The sequence below is a fragment of the Notolepis coatsorum genome (assembly GCF_963971535.1).
Source record: "Notolepis coatsorum genome assembly, chromosome: 2".
In the NCBI taxonomy this organism is placed as follows: Eukaryota; Metazoa; Chordata; class Actinopteri; order Aulopiformes; family Paralepididae; genus Notolepis; species Notolepis coatsorum.
The window spans coordinates 53,696,292-53,715,382 of NC_140166.1; positions in this window are offsets into that span (position 1 = coordinate 53,696,292).

The window sequence follows — 19,091 nt, forward strand, 5'->3', positions numbered from 1 at the left end:
AGAGAGAAAGAGAGAGAGAGAGAGAGAGAGAGAGACAGAGAGACAGAGAGACAGAGAGTGAGAGAGAGGGAGGGAGAGAGAGAGAGAGAGAGAGAGAGAGAGAGAGAGAGAGAGATAAAGAGTTGTAATTTGGCTCTACAAACCCAGCAGGGTTTGTACATCCATCCTGTAGTCTTCACTTCATTCAGATGCTATGTGGTACTGCGAGCGTGACCACCCAGCCCCCCCCCCCCCCCCCAGCCCCCTCTCCCTCCCCCTCTCTCAGCCGCCCACCCAGCCCCCTCTCCCTCCCCCCACCCAGCCGCACCCCCAGCCCCCCCCAGCCCCAGCCCCTCTCCCTCCCCCTCTCTCAGCCGCCCACCCAGCCCCCTCTCCCTCCCCCCACCCAGCCGCACCCCCCAGCCCCCCCCCAGCCCCTGCCCCCTCTTCCTCCCCCTCTCTCAGCCCACACACACATAGCAACAGCTGAGTTTATCAAGCTCTTGGAATATAGGCGCCACTTCAAAGCCTTAGGGATGAGTCAGTCGGAAAAACTTGTTTGCCTTTAGGACTCCCATCGCTTTGTTATCGTCACGAACAGCTCGAGCTGGGAAACGTCTCTCTTCCACTGTTGGTAGAAGATTGACAAGGGTTCAGCGAGGTCCGGGGGGGGGGGGGGCTTAACGTGGAGGATGTAGCCAACATAAAAATCATAATGCAACAAAACAAATGGGGACAACAGAGGGAACAGTAATGAGAGAAAAAGCTAATCCCTGCATTTTAAGGCAAGTCGCTGGAGGTTGGAACGCTTAAAGCCAAGCTGAGAGCGAAGGAGGCTGGAGGGAGAGAGAGAGAGAGGGGGGGGAGGCAGGGAGAGAGAGAGAGAGAGAGAGAGAGAGAGAGAGAGAGAGAAAGAAAGAGGGGGGGGGGACTCGATCAAGGCAGCCACTTTGCCTATTGGAAAATCAATACTTTACTATCCGACCTTGAGCCACTCTGAGTCCTGTTACACAGCTGGGTTTTTTACGGCGAGCGCCGTGGTGGTGGGCAGCAGGACAGCGAGGGCACTACGCCCACGGTTTGAGGAATTAAAGGGGAACTTAGGAATATTCCTCCGGTCCTAAAACAGTCCAAAGCTATTAGTGAAAACGACCAATTCTCTGAGTGCTACAACTCAGACGTATGATGTCATCATCAGGGATAACGTCTGAAGCGGCTCTACACAGATAATGAATTGGAAAAACATGTTATACACTGTAAGAAAAAAAGCTGCAAGAAAAGGGTAAATGTCTGGCATCAATGGTTGCCAAATACTTACTGTCAAATTACAGTAAAATCAAATACATTTACAGATCACAACCTTTATTTAATGTTTTTTTTTTTTTTTTTTTATTATTATCTTTCTTCCCCTCCTTTTTCCCGATTTTTCTCCCATACCACCCTTGCTGGTTGTTGCGTACTTTCCCCTACTGTTGGTCCGGGAGACCGGAGAATGTCACATGCTTTCCTCCGACGCATGTGCAGGTTCTCACCGGGGAGAGTGTAGCGTGTGGGAGGCCACACTATCTCTCCTCAGTTCCAACCCTCGCTGAGCAGGCGCCCCGACCGAACTGTAGGGGTCGCTGTCCACAACGCCCAGGACCCACCCTTCAGCTTTCCCACCCCCTGATACAGCCAATTGTATCAGTGTGAGAGGCCAGCCAAGCTGATAGCAACGCCGGGAGCTGGATTCGAACAGGCGAATCCTAGTGTCTCCCGGTGTTGGTGACGAACGTAATCTCCGTGCGCCACCTGCCCCCCCTTTATTTAATGGTTAATAGTTTGCATTGGCATTTACACTTAAAGTAGAAAAACAAAAGTAATCTGTAAAATAATACAGTGAATTTTCCATGAAATTAAATGTTTTACAGTGTAGGTGACACAGAGCGCCCGGGGGAACGTGTTATAGGTGACACAGAGAGGGGGAACGTGTTATAGGTGACACACTGAGAGGGGGAACGTGTTATAGGTGACACACTGAGAGGGGGAACGTGTTATAGGTGACACAGAGAGGGGGAACGTGTTATAGGCGACACACTGAGAGGGGGAACGTGTTATAGGTGACACACAGAGAGGGGGAACGTGTTATAGGTGACACACTGAGAGGGGGAACGTGTTATTGGTGACACACTGAGAGGGGGAACGTGTTATAGGTGACACCAGAGAGAGAGCCCGGGGGAACGTGTTATATGTGACACACTGAGAGGGGGAACGTGTTATAGGTGACACTGAGAGGGGGAACGTGTTATAGGTGACACTGAGAGGGGGAACGTGTAATAGGTGACACTGAGAGGGGGAATGTGTTATAGGTGACACACTGAGAGGGGGAACGTGTTATAGGTGACACACTGAGAGGGGGAACGTGTTATAGGTGACACACTGAGAGGGGGAAGTGTTGGGCAAGTTACTTTTAAAAAGTAACTAAATTACTTACTCAGTTACAAATTATAAAAGTAACTAGTTACTTCAGAAAGTAACTATTGCGTTACTTTCAAGTAATTTTTTTTACATAAACAACATACACAAATCTAAACTATTTTAATGTTGCTGTGGGACAAAGTGAGGCTAGCCTCCAATCAAATGCCATGTATGTAGATATTATTATAATTACTATGTTTATATAGTGGATCATACAAATACAATAGATGTTTTGGAACTTTTGAAATCATGTATTGCCCCTCAACAGGCCACAACTGGGCAACATTAAATTATTCTTGTTAAGCACTATACCAAAAATAAATAACAAATATATACTGATTGATTGAACATTTTAATTAACAGATTGCAGAATGGGTACAGTACAGTACAGTACAGCTCAATACACACAATTGTTAAGGGGATGCAGACCAGAGAAAGTATTTCGTCTTGTTTACATCAGGGTCCCCCATTTTCAATTCATGCCATTTATGACATACACAACATACATACAGATATAAGAATCTAATCTAATCATCTAAACAAATCTAATCATGACATTTAAGACATGCATGACATACAGATATATATATCTCTGACTCTGAGCACCTGAAGACTGTGCTATTAAACCAGGAAGTGCAGCACTATGTCAGCAGAGTAGAGCCTCCACTACTGCAGTGCAACACACAACTAACACAAGACTAGAGTGAACAAAAACGCTCATGGACCCGCGGTCTGTCATTGAATGCTCGCGTGTGTTGTTCGTTGGATTCGTTTTGGATTATTTGGCCACCAAAACAACTATCAAAACGTACACGGACCGCGGTCTCACGTTAACTGGCTTGTGTTGTCGCGCTGTGTGTCAGACTCTGTATGCACCCACCCACCTCTACCTTTGATTGGCTTACCATGGCATTTTACTCAACCTCAGCCAATCGCGCGCTGAGGTTGGCTGAGAAGGACTAACCTCGTTCCCAGCTTTATAGAATGCCTCTCGGCGCAGAGATCTTTCTGATGAAAAAAAAAAGCTTCAATCATAGACAATAACGCGCCGCATTTTTTGGCAGTAACGGTAACAGCGTTATTAAGATTGGATGAGTTACTCGTTACTGAAAAAACTAACGCCGTTAGTAACGCCGTTCTTTATAACGCCGTTACTCCCATCACTGGTTATAGTAGGTGACACTGAGAAGGGGAACGTGTTATAGGTGACACTGAGAGGCACTGAGAGGCGGAACGTGTTATAGGTGACACTGAGAGGGGGAACGTGTTATAGGTGACACTGAGAGGGGGAACGTGTTATAGGTGACACACTGAGAGGGGGAACGTGTTATAGGTGACACACTGAGAGGGGGAACGTGTTATAGGTGACACTGAGAGGCGGAACGTGTTATAGGTGACACTGAGAGGGGGAACGTGTTATAGGTGACACTGAGAGGGGGAACGTGTTATAGGTGACACACTGAGAGGGGGAACGTGTTATAGGTGACACACTGAGAGGGGGAACGTGTTATAGGTGACACACTGAGAGGGGGAACGTGTTTTGATGACACTGAGAGGGGGAACGTGTTTTGATGACACTGAGAGGGGGAACGTGTTATAGGTGACACTGAGAGGGGGAACATGTTATAGGTGACACACTGAGAGGGGGAACGTGTTTTGATGACACTGAGAGGGGGAACATGTTTTGATGACACTGAGAGGGGGAACGTGTTATAGGTGACACTGAGAGGGGGAACATGTTACAGGTGACACTGAGAGGGGGAACGTGTTATAGGTGACACTGAGAGGGGGAACGTGTTAAAGGTGACACTGAGAGGGGGAACGTGTTATAGGTGACACTGAGAGGCGGAACGTGTTATAGGTGACACACTGAGAGGGGGAACGTGTTATAGGTGACACTGAGAGGGGGAACGTGTTATAGGTGACACACTGAGAGGGGGAACGTGTTATAGGTGACACACTGAGAGGGGGAACGTGTTATAGGTGACACACTGAGAGGGGGAACGTGTTATAGGTGACACACTGAGAGGGGGAACGTGTTATAGGTGACACACTGAGAGGGGGAACGTGTTATAGGTGACACACTGAGAGGGGGAACGTGTTATAGGTGACACACTGAATGTGCTGAGTATGCAATTACATTTTCAGTTTCAGAACTGAGATCACGACTGTAGAATTAAACTTGTTTGGGTATATAGATAGAGTCTTACTTCTCTGGTTTCTGGCTTCATGAGAACGTAGCTCATGTCTTGGTTGAACTTTCCGGGGCCAGGGAAATAACTTAATTCTTCATTCTTAATTAGGGTTCCCATTTAAACAGTGAGGCGCCCACTCTTTGTTATGATTATAACTGTTGTATGGGCCTGTAGTAGCAGCGGAGAGAGAGGGTTGGAACCAAGTCCAAGTCGTGAGACGCCATTCCACTTTAACCCTTTCACTGCCACACGACAAAGGGTTAACCCTTTTACAACCACACTACAGAAGATAAGATAAGATATTCCTTTATTGATCCCCTTGGGGAAATTCAGGGTTAACCGTCTGTAGGTAGTGGTAGTGAAAGGTTAACCTTCTGTAGTGTGGTAGTGAAAGGGTTAACCTTCTGTAGTGTGGCAGTGAAAGGGTTAAAACTCCGGGACAGCGCGTCGGAAGGGTTTTTCAGCGAAGGCCACTGTCTGCTCCTCGCTGCTGCAAGGAAATACAATATGTCAGCCTTCACTATAAATAATTGTTTTTTACCCAGAATGCTCTGTCTGAGGGTGTCGAATCACGGGTGGCACTGAATAGATTGTACTCTGTGACTGTGACCGTGATGATACATCAAATAAAAGATATATTTCCCCTAAAGACATTGGTGGAGGCCAATCTGGGGACATGCTTTACCCAAGAGACAGACGCATACTACCACAAGTCCTCTGTCTCCTACTACACTGTGCATACTACCACAAGTCCTCTCTGTCTCCTACTACACTGTGCATACTACCACAAGTCCTCTGTCTCCTACTACACTGTGCATACTACCACAAGTCCTCTGTCTCCTACTACACTGTGCATACTACCACAAGTCCTCTCTCTCCTACTACACTGTGCATACTACCACAAGTCCTCTCTCTCCTACTACACTGTGCATACTACCACAAGTCCTCTCTGTCTCCTACTACACTGTGCATACTACCACAAGTCCTCTCTCTCTCCTAATACACTGTGCATACTACCACAAGTCCTCTCTCTCCTACTACACTGTGCATACTACCACAAGTCCTCTGTCTCCTACTACACTGTGCATACTACCACAAGTCCTCTGTCTCCTACTACACTGTGCATACTACCACAAGTCCTCTCTCTCTCCTACTACACTGTGCATACTACCACAAGTCCTCTCTCTCCTACTACACTGTGCATACTACCACAAGTCCTCTGTCTCCTACTACACTGTGCATACTACCACAAGTCCTCTCTCTCTCTCCTACTACACTGTGCATACTACCACAAGTCCTCTCTCTGTCCTACTACACTGTGCATACTACCACAAGTCCTCTCTCTCTCCTACTACACTGTGCATACTACCACAAGTCCTCTCTGTCTCCTACTACACTGTGCATACTACCACAAGTCCTCTGTCTCCTACTACACTGTGCATACTGCCACAAGTCCTCTGTCTCTCCTACTACACTGTGCATACTACCACAAGTCCTCTCTGTCTCCTACTACACTGTGCATACTACCACAAGTCCTCTGTCTCCTACTACACTGTGCATACTACCACAAGTCCTCTGTCTCCTACTACACTGTGCATACTACCACAAGTCCTTTCTGTCTCTCACCTGCTACACTGTGCATACTACCACAAGTCCTCTGTCTCCTACTACACTGTGCATACTACCACAAGTCCTCTGTCTCTCCTACTACACTGTGCATACTACCACAAGTCCTCTCTCTCTCCCACTACACTGTGCATACTATCACAAGTCCTCTGTCTCTCCTACTACACTGTGCATACTACCACAAGTCCTCTGTCTCCTACTACACTGTGCATACTACCACAAGTCCTCTGTCTCCTACTACACTGTGCATACTACCACAAGTCCTCTGTCTCCTACTACACTGTGCATACTACCACAAGTCCTCTCTCTGTCCTACTACACTGTGCATACTACCACAAGTCCTCTCTCTCCTACTACACTGTGCATACTACCACAAGTCCTCTCTGTCTCTCCTACTACACTGTGCATACTACCACAAGTCCTCTGTCTCTCCTACTACACTGTGCATACTACCACAAGTCCTCTCTCTGTCTCTCCTACTACACTGTGCATACTACCACAAGTCCTCTCTCTCTCCTACTACACTGTGCATACTACCACAAGTCCTCTGTCTCCTACTACACTGTGCATACTACCACAAGTCCTCTGTCTCCTACTACACTGTGCATACTACCACAAGTCATCTCTGTCTCTCACCTGCTACACTGTGCATACTACCACAAGTCCTCTGTCTCCTACTACACTGTGCATACTACCACAAGTCCTCTGTCTCCTACTACACTGTGCATACTACCACAATTCCTCTGTCTCTCTCCTGCTACACTGTGCATACTACCACAAGTCCTCTGTCTCTCCTACTACACTGTGCATACTACCACAAGTCCTCTGTCTCTCCTACTACACTGTGCATACTACCACAAATCCTCTGTCTCTCCTACTACACTGTGCATACTACCACAAGTCCTCTCTCTCTCCTACTACACTGTGCATACTACCACAAGTCCTCTCTCTCTCCTACTACACTGTGCATACTACCACAAGTCCTCTGTCTCCTACTACACTGTGCATACTACCACAAGTCCTCTGTCTCCTACTACACTGTGCATACTACCACAAGTCCTCTGTCTCCTACTACACTGTGCATACTACCACAAGTCCTCTCTGTCTCCTACTACACTGTGCATACTACCACAAGTCCTCTCTGTCTCTCACCTGCTACACTGTGCATACTACCACAAGTCCTCTGTCTCCTACTACACTGTGCATACTACCACAAGTCCTCTCTCTGTCTCCTACTACACTGTGCATACTACCACAAGTCCTCTCTCTCTCTCTCTCCTACTACACTGTGCATACTACCACAAGTCCTCTCTGTCTCCTACTACACTGTGCATACTACCACAAGTCCTCTGTCTCCTACTACACTGTGCATACTACCACAAGTCCTCTGTCTCCTACTACACTGTGCATACTACCACAAGTCCTCTCTCTCTCTTCTACTACACTGTGCATACTACCACAAGTCCTCTCTGTCTCCTACTACACTGTGCATACTACCACAAGTCCTCTCTCTCTCCTACTACACTGTGCATACTACCACAAGTCCTCTGTCTCCTACTACACTGTTCATACTACCACAAGTCCTCTGTCTCCTACTACACTGTGCATACTACCACAAGTCCTCTCTCTGTCTCCTACTACACTGTGCATACTACCACAAGTCCTCTGTCTCCTACTACACTGTGCATACTACCACAAGTCCTCTCTCTCCTACTACACTGTGCATACTACCACAAGTCCTCTCTCTCCTACTACACTGTGCATACTACCACAAGTCCTCTCTGTCTCCTACTACACTGTGCATACTACCACAAGTCCTCTCTCTCCTACTACACTGTGCATACTACCACGAGTCCTCTCTGTCTCCTACTACACTGTGCATACTACCACAAGTCCTCTCTCTCCTAATACACTGTGCATACTACCACAAGTCCTCTCTCTCCTACTACACTGTGCATACTACCACAAGTCCTCTGTCTCCTACTACACTGTGCATACTACCACAAGTCCTCTGTCTCCTACTACACTGTGCATACTACCACAAGTCCTCTCTCTCTCCTACTACACTGTGCATACTACCACAAGTCCTCTCTCTCCTACTACACTGTGCATACTACCACAAGTCCTCTGTATCCTACTACACTGTGCATACTACCACAAGTCCTCTCTCTCTCCTACTACACTGTGCATACTACCACAAGTCCTCTCTCTGTCCTACTACACTGTGCATACTACCACAAGTCCTCTCTCTCTCCTACTACACTGTGCATACTACCACAAGTCCTCTCTGTCTCCTACTACACTGTGCATACTACCACAAGTCCTCTGTCTCCTACTACACTGTGCATACTGCCACAAGTCCTCTGTCTCTCCTACTACACTGTGCATACTACCACAAGTCCTCTCTGTCTCCTACTACACTGTGCATACTACCACAAGTCCTCTGTCTCCTACTACACTGTGCATACTACCACAAGTCCTCTGTCTCCTACTACACTGTGCATACTACCACAAGTCCTCTCTGTCTCTCACCTGCTACACTGTGCATACTACCACAAGTCCTCTGTCTCCTACTACACTGTGCATACTACCACAAGTCCTCTGTCTCTCCTACTACACTGTGCATACTACCACAAGTCCTCTCTCTCTCCCACTACACTGTGCATACTATCACAAGTCCTCTGTCTCTCCTACTACACTGTGCATACTACCACAAGTCCTCTGTCTCCTACTACACTGTGCATACTACCACAAATCCTCTGTCTCCTACTACACTGTGCATACTACCACAAGTCCTCTGTCTCCTACTACACTGTGCATACTACAACAAGTCCTCTCTCTCTCCTACTACACTGAGCATACTACCACAAGTCCTCTCTCTCTCCTACTACACTGTGCATACTACCACAAGTCCTCTCTGTCTCTCCTACTACACTGTGCATACTACCACAAGTCCTCTGTCTCTCCTACTACACTGTGCATACTACCACAAGTCCTCTCTCTGTCTCTCCTACTACACTGTGCATACTACCACAAGTCCTCTCTCTCTCCTACTACACTGTGCATACTACCACAAGTCCTCTCTGTCTCCTACTACACTGTGCATACTACCACAAGTCCTCTGTCTCCTACTACACTGTGCATACTACCACAAGTCCTCTGTCTCCTACTACACTGTGCATACTACCACAAGTCATCTCTGTCTCTCACCTGCTACACTGTGCATACTACCACAAGTCCTCTGTCTCCTACTACACTGTGCATACTACCACAAGTCCTCTGTCTCCTACTACACTGTGCATACTACCACAAGTCCTCTGTCTCTCTCCTGCTACACTGTGCATACTACCACAAGTCCTCTGTCTCTCCTACTACACTGTGCATACTACCACAAGTCCTCTGTCTCTCCTACTACACTGTGCATACTACCACAAATCCTCTGTCTCTCCTACTACACTGTGCATACTACCACAAGTCCTCTCTCTCTCCTACTACACTGTGCATACTACCACAAGTCCTCTCTCTCTCCTACTACACTGTGCATACTACCACAAGTCCTCTGTCTCCTACTACACTGTGCATACTACCACAAGTCCTCTGTCTCCTACTACACTGTGCATACTACCACAAGTCCTCTGTCTCCTACTACACTGTGCATACTACCACAAGTCCTCTCTGTCTCCTACTACACTGTGCATACTACCACAAGTCCTCTCTGTCTCTCACCTGCTACACTGTGCATACTACCACAAGTCCTCTGTCTCCTACTACACTGTGCATACTACCACAAGTCCTCTCTCTGTCTCCTACTACACTGTGCATACTACCACAAGTCCTCTCTCTCTCTCCTACTACACTGTGCATACTACCACAAGTCCTCTCTGTCTCCTACTACACTGTGCATACTACCACAAGTCCTCTGTCTCCTACTACACTGTGCATACTACCACAAGTCCTCTGTCTCCTACTACACTGTGCATACTACCACAAGTCCTCTCTCTCTCCTACTACACTGTGCATACTACCACAAGTCCTCTCTGTCTCCTACTACACTGTGCATACTACCACAAGTCCTCTCTCTCTCCTACTACACTGTGCATACTACCACAAGTCCTCTGTCTCCTACTACACTGTTCATACTACCACAAGTCCTCTGTCTCCTACTACACTGTGCATACTACCACAAGTCCTCTCTCTGTCTCCTACTACACTGTGCATACTACCACAAGTCCTCTGTCTCCTACTACACTGTGCATACTACCACAAGTCCTCTCTGTCTCCTACTACACTGTGCATACTACCACAAGTCCTCTCTCTGTCTCCTACTACACTGTGCATACTACCACAAGTCCTCTGTCTCCTACTACACTGTGCATACTACCACAAGTCCTCTCTCTGTCTCCTACTACACTGTGCATACTACCACAAGTCCTCTCTCTCTCTCTCCTACTACACTGTGCATACTACCACAAGTCCTCTCTGTCTCCTACTACACTGTGCATACTACCACAAGTCCTCTGTCTCCTACTACACTGTGCATACTACCACAAGTCCTCTGTCTCCTACTACACTGTGCATACTACCACAAGTCCTCTCTCTCTCTCTCTCCTACTACACTGTGCATACTACCACACATCCTCTCTGTCTCCTACTACACTGTGCATACTACCACAAGTCCTCTCTCTCTCCTACTACACTGTGCATACTACCACAAGTCCTCTGTCTCCTACTACACTGTTCACACTACCACAAGTCCTCTGTCTCCTACTACACTGTGCATACTACCACAAGTCCTCTCTCTCTCCTACTACACTGTGCATACTACCACAAGTCATCTCTGTCTCTCACCTGCTACACTGTGCATACTACCACAAGTCCTCTGTCTCCTACTACACTGTGCATACTACCACAAGTCCTCTCTGTCTCCTACTACACTGTGCATACTACCACAAGTCCTCTGTCTCTCTCCTGCTACACTGTGCATACTACCACAAGTCCTCTGTCTCTCCTACTACACTGTGCATACTACCACAAGTCCTCTGTCTCTCCTACTACACTGTGCATACTACCACAAATCCTCTGTCTCTCCTACTACACTGTGCATACTACCACAAGTCCTCTCTCTCTCCTACTACACTGTGCATACTACCACAAGTCCTCTCTCTCTCCTACTACACTGTGCATACTACCACAAGTCCTCTCTCTCTCCTACTACACTGTGCATACTACCACAAGTCCTCTGTCTCCTACTACACTGTGCATACTACCACAAGTCCTCTGTCTCCTACTACACTGTGCATACTACCACAAGTCCTCTGTCTCCTACTACACTGTGCATACTACCACAAGTCCTCTCTGTCTCCTACTACACTGTTCATACTACCACAAGTCCTCTGTCTCCTACTACACTGTGCATACTACCACAAGTCCTCTCTCTGTCTCCTACTACACTGTGCATACTACCACAAGTCCTCTCTCTGTCTGCTACTACACTGTGCATACTACCACAAGTCCTCTGTCTCCTACTACACTGTGCATACTACCACAAGTCCTCTCTCTCTCCTACTACACTGTGCATACTACCACAAGTCATCTCTGTCTCTCACCTGCTACACTGTGCATACTACCACAAGTCCTCTGTCTCCTACTACACTGTGCATACTACCACAAGTCCTCTGTCTCCTACTACACTGTGCATACTACCACAAGTCCTCTCTCTCTCCTACTACACTCTGCATACTACCACAAGTCCTCTCTCTTCTACTACACTGTGCATACTACCACAAGTCCTCTGTCTCTTCTACTACACTGTGCATACTACCACAAGTCCTCTCTGTCCTACTACACTGTGCATACTACCACAAGTCCTCTCTGTCCTGCTACACTGTGCATACTACCACAAGTCCTCTGTCTCTCCTACTACACTGTGCATACTACCACAAGTCCTCTCTCTCCTACTACACTGTGCATACTACCACAAGTCCTCTCTCTCCTACTACACTGTGCATACTACCACAAGTCCTCTGTCTCCTACTACACTGTGCATACTACCACAAGTCCTCTCTCTCTCCTACTACACTGTGAATACTACGACAAGTCATCTCTGTCTCCTACTACACTGTGCATACTACCACAAGTCCTCTCTCTCCTACTACACTGTGCATACTACCACAAGTCCTCTCTCTCTCCTACTACACTGTGCATACTACCACAAGTCCTCTCTCTCCTACTACACTGTGCATACTACCACAAGTCCTCTGTCTCCTACTACACTGTGCATACTACCACAAGTCCTCTCTCTCTCCTACTACATTGTGAATACTACCACAAGTCCTCTCTCTCTCCTACTACACTGTGCATACTACCACAAGTCCTCTGTCTCCTACTACACTGTGCATACTAACACAAGTCCTCTGTCTCTCCTACTACACTGTGCATACTACCACAAGTCCTCTCTCTCTCCTACTACACTGTGCATACTACCACAAGTCCTCTCTCTCTCTCCTACTACACTGTGCATACTACCACAAGTCCCCTCTCTCCTACTACACTGTGCATACTACCACAAGTCCTCTCTCTCTCCTACTACACTGTGCATACTACCACAAGTCCTCTCTCTCTCTCCTACTACACTGTGCATACTACCACAAGTCCTCTGTCTCCTACTACACTGTGCATACTACCACAAGTCCTCTGTCTCCTACTACACTGTGCATACTACCACAAGTCCTCTGTCTCTCCTACTACACTGTGCATACTAACACAAGTCCTCTCTGTCTCCTACTACACTGTGCATACTACCACAAGTCCTCTCTGTCTCCTACTACACTGTGCATACTACCACAAGTCCTCTGTCTCTCCTACTACACTGTGCATACTACCACAAGTCCTCTGTCTCCTACTACACTGTGCATACTACCACAAGTCCTCTCTGTCTCCTACTACACTGTGCATACTACCACAAGTCCTCTCTCTCCTACTACACTGTGCATACTACCACAAGTCCTCTCTTTCCTACTACACTGTGCATACTACCACAAGTCCTCTCTGTCTCCTGCTACACTGTGCATACTACCACAAGTCCTCTGTCTCCTACTACACTGTGCATACTACCACAAGTCCTCTCTGTCTCCAACTACACTGTGCATACTACCACAAGTCCTCTGTCTCCTACTACACTGTGCATACTACCACAAGTCCTCTGTCTCCTACTACAATGTAGATAGATAGATAGATAGATACACTGTGCATACTACCACAAGTCCTCTCTCTCCTACTACACTGTGCATACTACCACAAGTCCTCTGTCTCCTACTACACTGTGCATACTACCACAAGTCCTCTCTGTCTCCTGCTACACTGTGCATACTACCACAAGTCCTCTGTCTCCTACTACACTGTGCATACTACCACAAGTCATCTCTCTCTCCTACTACACTGTGCATACTACCACAAGTCCTGTCTCTCCTACTACACTGTGCATACTACCACAAGTCCTCTGTCTCCTACTACACTGTGCATACTACCACAAGTCCTCTGTCTCCTACTACACTGTGCATACTACCACAAGTCCTCTGTCTCCTACTACACTGTGCATACTACCACAAGTCCTCTCTCTCTCTCCTACTACACTGTGCATACTACCACAAGTCCTCTCTCTCCTACTACACTGTGCATACTACCACAAGTCCTCTCTCTCTCTCCGACTACACTGTGCATACTACCACAATTCCTCTGTCTCCTACTACACTGTGCATACTACCACAAGTCCTCTGTCTCCTACTACACTGTGCATACTACCACAAGTCCTCTCTGTCTCTCCTACTACACTGTGCATACTACCACAAGTCCTCTCTCTCTCTCCTACTACACTGTGCATACTACCACAAGTCCTCTGTCTCCTACTACACTGTGCATACTACCACAAGTCATCTGTCTCTCCTACTACACTGTGCATACTACCACAAGTCCTCTCTGTCTCCTACTACACTGTGCATACTACCACAAGTCCTCTCTGTCTCCTACTACACTGTGCATAAACTACCACAAGTCCTCTCTCTGTCCTACTACACTGTGCATACTACCACAAGTCCTCTCTCTCCTACTACACTGTGCATACTACCACAAGTCCTCTCTCTGTCGTACTACCACAAGTCCTCTCTCTCTCCTACTACACTGTGCATACTGCCACAAGTCCTCTCTCTGTATCCTACTACACTGTGCATACTACCACAAGTCCTCTCTCTCCTACTACACTGTGCATACTACCACAAGTCCTCTGTCTCTCCTACTACACTGTGCATACTACCACAAGTCCTCTGTCTCCTACTACACTGTGCATACTACCACAAGTCCTCTGTCTCCTACTACACTGTGCATACTACCACAAGTCCTCTGTCTCCTACTACACTGTGCATACTACCACAAGTCCTCTCTCTCTCCTACTACACTGTGCATACTACCACAAGTCCTCTCTCTCCTACTACACTGTGCATACTACCACAAGTCCTCTCTCTCTCTCCGACTACACTGTGCATACTACCACAATTCCTCTGTCTCCTACTACACTGTGCATACTACCACAAGTCCTCTGTCTCCTACTACACTGTGCATACTACCACAAGTCCTCTCTGTCTCTCCTACTACACTGTGCATACTACCACAAGTCCTCTCTCTCTCCTACTACACTGTGCATACTACCACAAGTCCTCTGTCTCCTACTACACTGTGCATACTACCACAAGTCATCTGTCTCTCCTACTACACTGTGCATACTACCACAAGTCCTCTCTGTCTCCTACTACACTGTGCATACTACCACAAGTCCTCTCTGTCTCCTACTACACTGTGCATAAACTACCACAAGTCCTCTCTCTGTCCTACTACACTGTGCATACTACCACAAGTCCTCTCTCTCCTACTACACTCTGCATACTACCACAAGTCCTCTCTCTGTCGTACTACCACAAGTCCTCTCTCTCTCCTACTACACTGTGCATACTGCCACAAGTCCTCTCTCTGTATCCTACTACACTGTGCATACTACCACAAGTCCTCTCTCTCCTACTACACTGTGCATACTACCACAAGTCCTCTGTCTCTCCTACTACACTGTGCATACTACCACAAGTCCTCTGTCTCCTACTACACTGTGCATACTACCACAAGTCATCTGTCTCCTACTACACTGTGCATACTACCACAAGTCCTCTGTCTCTCCTACTACACTGTGCATACTACCACAAGTCCTCTGTCTCTCCTACTACACTGTGCATACTACCACAAGTCCTCTCTGTCTCCTACTACACTGTGCATACTACCACAAGTCCTCTGTCTCTCCTACTACACTGTGCATACTACCACAAGTCCTCTCTGTCTCCTACTACACTGTGCATACTACCACAAGTCCTCTGTCTCTCCTACTACACTGTGCATACTACCACAAGTCCTCTCTGTCTCCTACTACACTGTGCATACTACCACAAGTCCTCTGTCTCTCCTACTACACTGTGCATACTACCACAAGTCCTCTGTCTCTCCTACTACACTGTGCATACTACCACACGTCCTCTCTCTCCTACTACACTGTGCATACTACCACAAGTCATCTCTCTCCTACTACACTGTGCATACTACCACAAGTCCTCTGTCTCCTACTACACTGTGCATACTACCACAAGTCCTCTCTCTCCTACTACACTGTGCATACTACCACAAGTCCTCTCTCTCTCCTACTACACTGTGCATACTACCACAAGTCCTCTGTCTCCTGCTACACTGTGCATACTACCACAAGTCCTCTGTCTCCTGCTACACTGTGCATACTACCACAAGTCATCTCTGTATCCTACTACACTGTGCATACTACCACAAGTCCTCTCTCTCCTACTACACTGTGCATACTACCACAAGTCCTCTGTGTCTCCTACTACACTGTGCATACTACCACAAGTCCTCTGTCTCCTACTACACTGTGCATACTACCACAAGTCCTCCCTGTCTCCTACTACACTGTGCATACTACCACAAGTCCTCTGTCTCTCCTACTACACTGTGCATACTACCACAAGTCCTCCCTGTCTCCTACTACACTGTGCATACTACCACAAGTCCTCTGTCTCTCCTACTACACTGTGCATACTACCACAAGTCCTCTCTCTGTCGCCTACTACACTGTGCATACTACCACAAGTCCTCTCTGTCTCCTACTACACTGTGCATACTACCACAAGTCCTCTCTCTGTCGCCTACTACACTGTGCATACTACCACAAGTCCTCTCTCTCTCCAACTACACTGTGCATACTACCACAAGTCATCTGTCTCCTACTACACTGTGCATACTACCACAAGTCCTCTCTCTCTCCTACTACACTGTGCATACTACCACAAGTCCTCTGTCTCCTACTACACTGTGCATACTACCACAAGTCCTCTCTCTCTCTCCTACTACACTGTGCATACTACCACAAGTCCTCTGTCTCCTGCTACACTGTGCATACTACCACAAGTCCTCTGTCTCCTGCTACACTGTGCATACTACCACAAGTCCTCTCTGTCTCCTACTACACTGTGCATACTACCACAAGTCCTCTCTCTCCTACTACACTGTGCATACTACCACAAGTCCTCTGTGTCTCCTACTACACTGTGCATACTACCACAAGTCCTCTGTCTCCTACTACACTGTGCATACTACCACAAGTCCTCCCTGTCTCCTACTACACTGTGCATACTACCACAAGTCCTCTGTCTCTCCTACTACACTGTGCATACTACCACAAGTCCTCCCTGTCTCCTACTACACTGTGCATACTACCACAAGTCCTCTGTCTCTCCTACTACACTGTGCATACTACCACAAGTCCTCTCTCTGTCGCCTACTACACTGTGCATACTACCACAAGTCCTCTGTCTCCTACTACACTGTGCATACTACCACAAGTCCTCTGTCTCCTACTACACTGTGCATACTACCACAAGTCCTCTCTCTCTCTCCTACTACACTGTGCATACTACCACAAGTCCTCTCTGTCTCCTACTACACTGTGCATACTACCACAAGTCCTCTCTCTCTCCTACTACACTGTGCATACTACCACAAGTCCTCTGTCTCCTACTACACTGTTCATACTACCACAAGTCCTCTGTCTCCTACTACACTGTGCATACTACCACAAGTCCTCTCTCTGTCTCCTACTACACTGTGCATACTACCACAAGTCCTCTGTCTCCTACTACACTGTGCATACTACCACAAGTCCTCTGTCTCCTACTACACTGTGCATACTACCACAAGTCCTCTGTCTCCTACTACACTGTGCATACTACCACAAGTCCTCTCTCTCTCTCTCTCCTACTACACTGTGCATACTACCACACATCCTCTCTGTCTCCTACTACACTGTGCATACTACCACAAGTCCTCTCTCTCTCCTACTACACTGTGCATACTACCACAAGTCCTCTGTCTCCTACTACACTGTTCACACTACCACAAGTCCTCTGTCTCCTACTACACTGTGCATACTACCACAAGTCCTCTCTCTCTCCTACTACACTGTGCATACTACCACAAGTCATCTCTGTCTCTCACCTGCTACACTGTGCATACTACCACAAGTCCTCTGTCTCCTACTACACTGTGCATACTACCACAAGTCCTCTCTGTCTCCTACTACACTGTGCATACTACCACAAGTCATCTGTCTCTCTCCTGCTACACTGTGCATACTACCACAAGTCCTCTGTCTCTCCTACTACACTGTGCATACTACCACAAGTCCTCTGTCTCTCCTACTACACTGTGCATACTACCACAAATCCTCTGTCTCTCCTACTACACTGTGCATACTACCACAAGTCCTCTCTCTCTCCTACTACACTGTGCATACTACCACAAGTCCTCTCTCTCTCCTACTACACTGTGCATACTACCACAAGTCCTCTCTCTCTCCTACTACACTGTGCATACTACCACAAGTCCTCTGTCTCCTACTACACTGTGCATACTACCACAAGTCCTCTGTCTCCTACTACACTGTGCATACTACCACAAGTCCTCTGTCTCCTACTACACTGTGCATACTACCACAAGTCCTCTCTGTCTCTTACTACACTGTTCATACTACCACAAGTCCTCTGTCTCCTACTACACTGTGCATACTACCACAAGTCCTCTCTCTGTCTCCTACTACACTGTGCATACTACCACAAGTCCTCTCTCTGTCTGCTACTACACTGTGCATACTACCACAAGTCCTCTGTCTCCTACTACACTGTGCATACTACCACAAGTCCTCTATCTCTCCTACTACACTGTGCATACTACCACAAGTCATCTCTGTCTCTCACCTGCTACACTGTGCATACTACCACAAGTCCTCTGTCTCCTACTACACTGTGCATACTACCACAAGTCCTCTGTCTCCTACTACACTGTGCATACTACCACAAGTCCTCTCTCTCTCCTACTACACTCTGCATACTACCACAAGTCCTCTCTCTTCTACTACACTGTGCATACTACCACAAGTCCTCTGTCTCTTCTACTACACTGTGCATACTACCACAAGTCCTCTCTGTCCTACTACACTGTGCATACTACCACAAGTCCTCTCTGTCCTGCTACACTGTGCATACTACCACAAGTCCTCTGTCTCTCCTACTACACTGTGCATACTACCACAAGTCCTCTCTCTCCTACTACACTGTGCATACTACCACAAGTCCTCTCTCTCCTACTACACTGTGCATACTACCACAAGTCCTCTGTCTCCTACTACACTGTGCATACTACCACAAGTCCTCTCTCTCTCCTACTACACTGTGAATA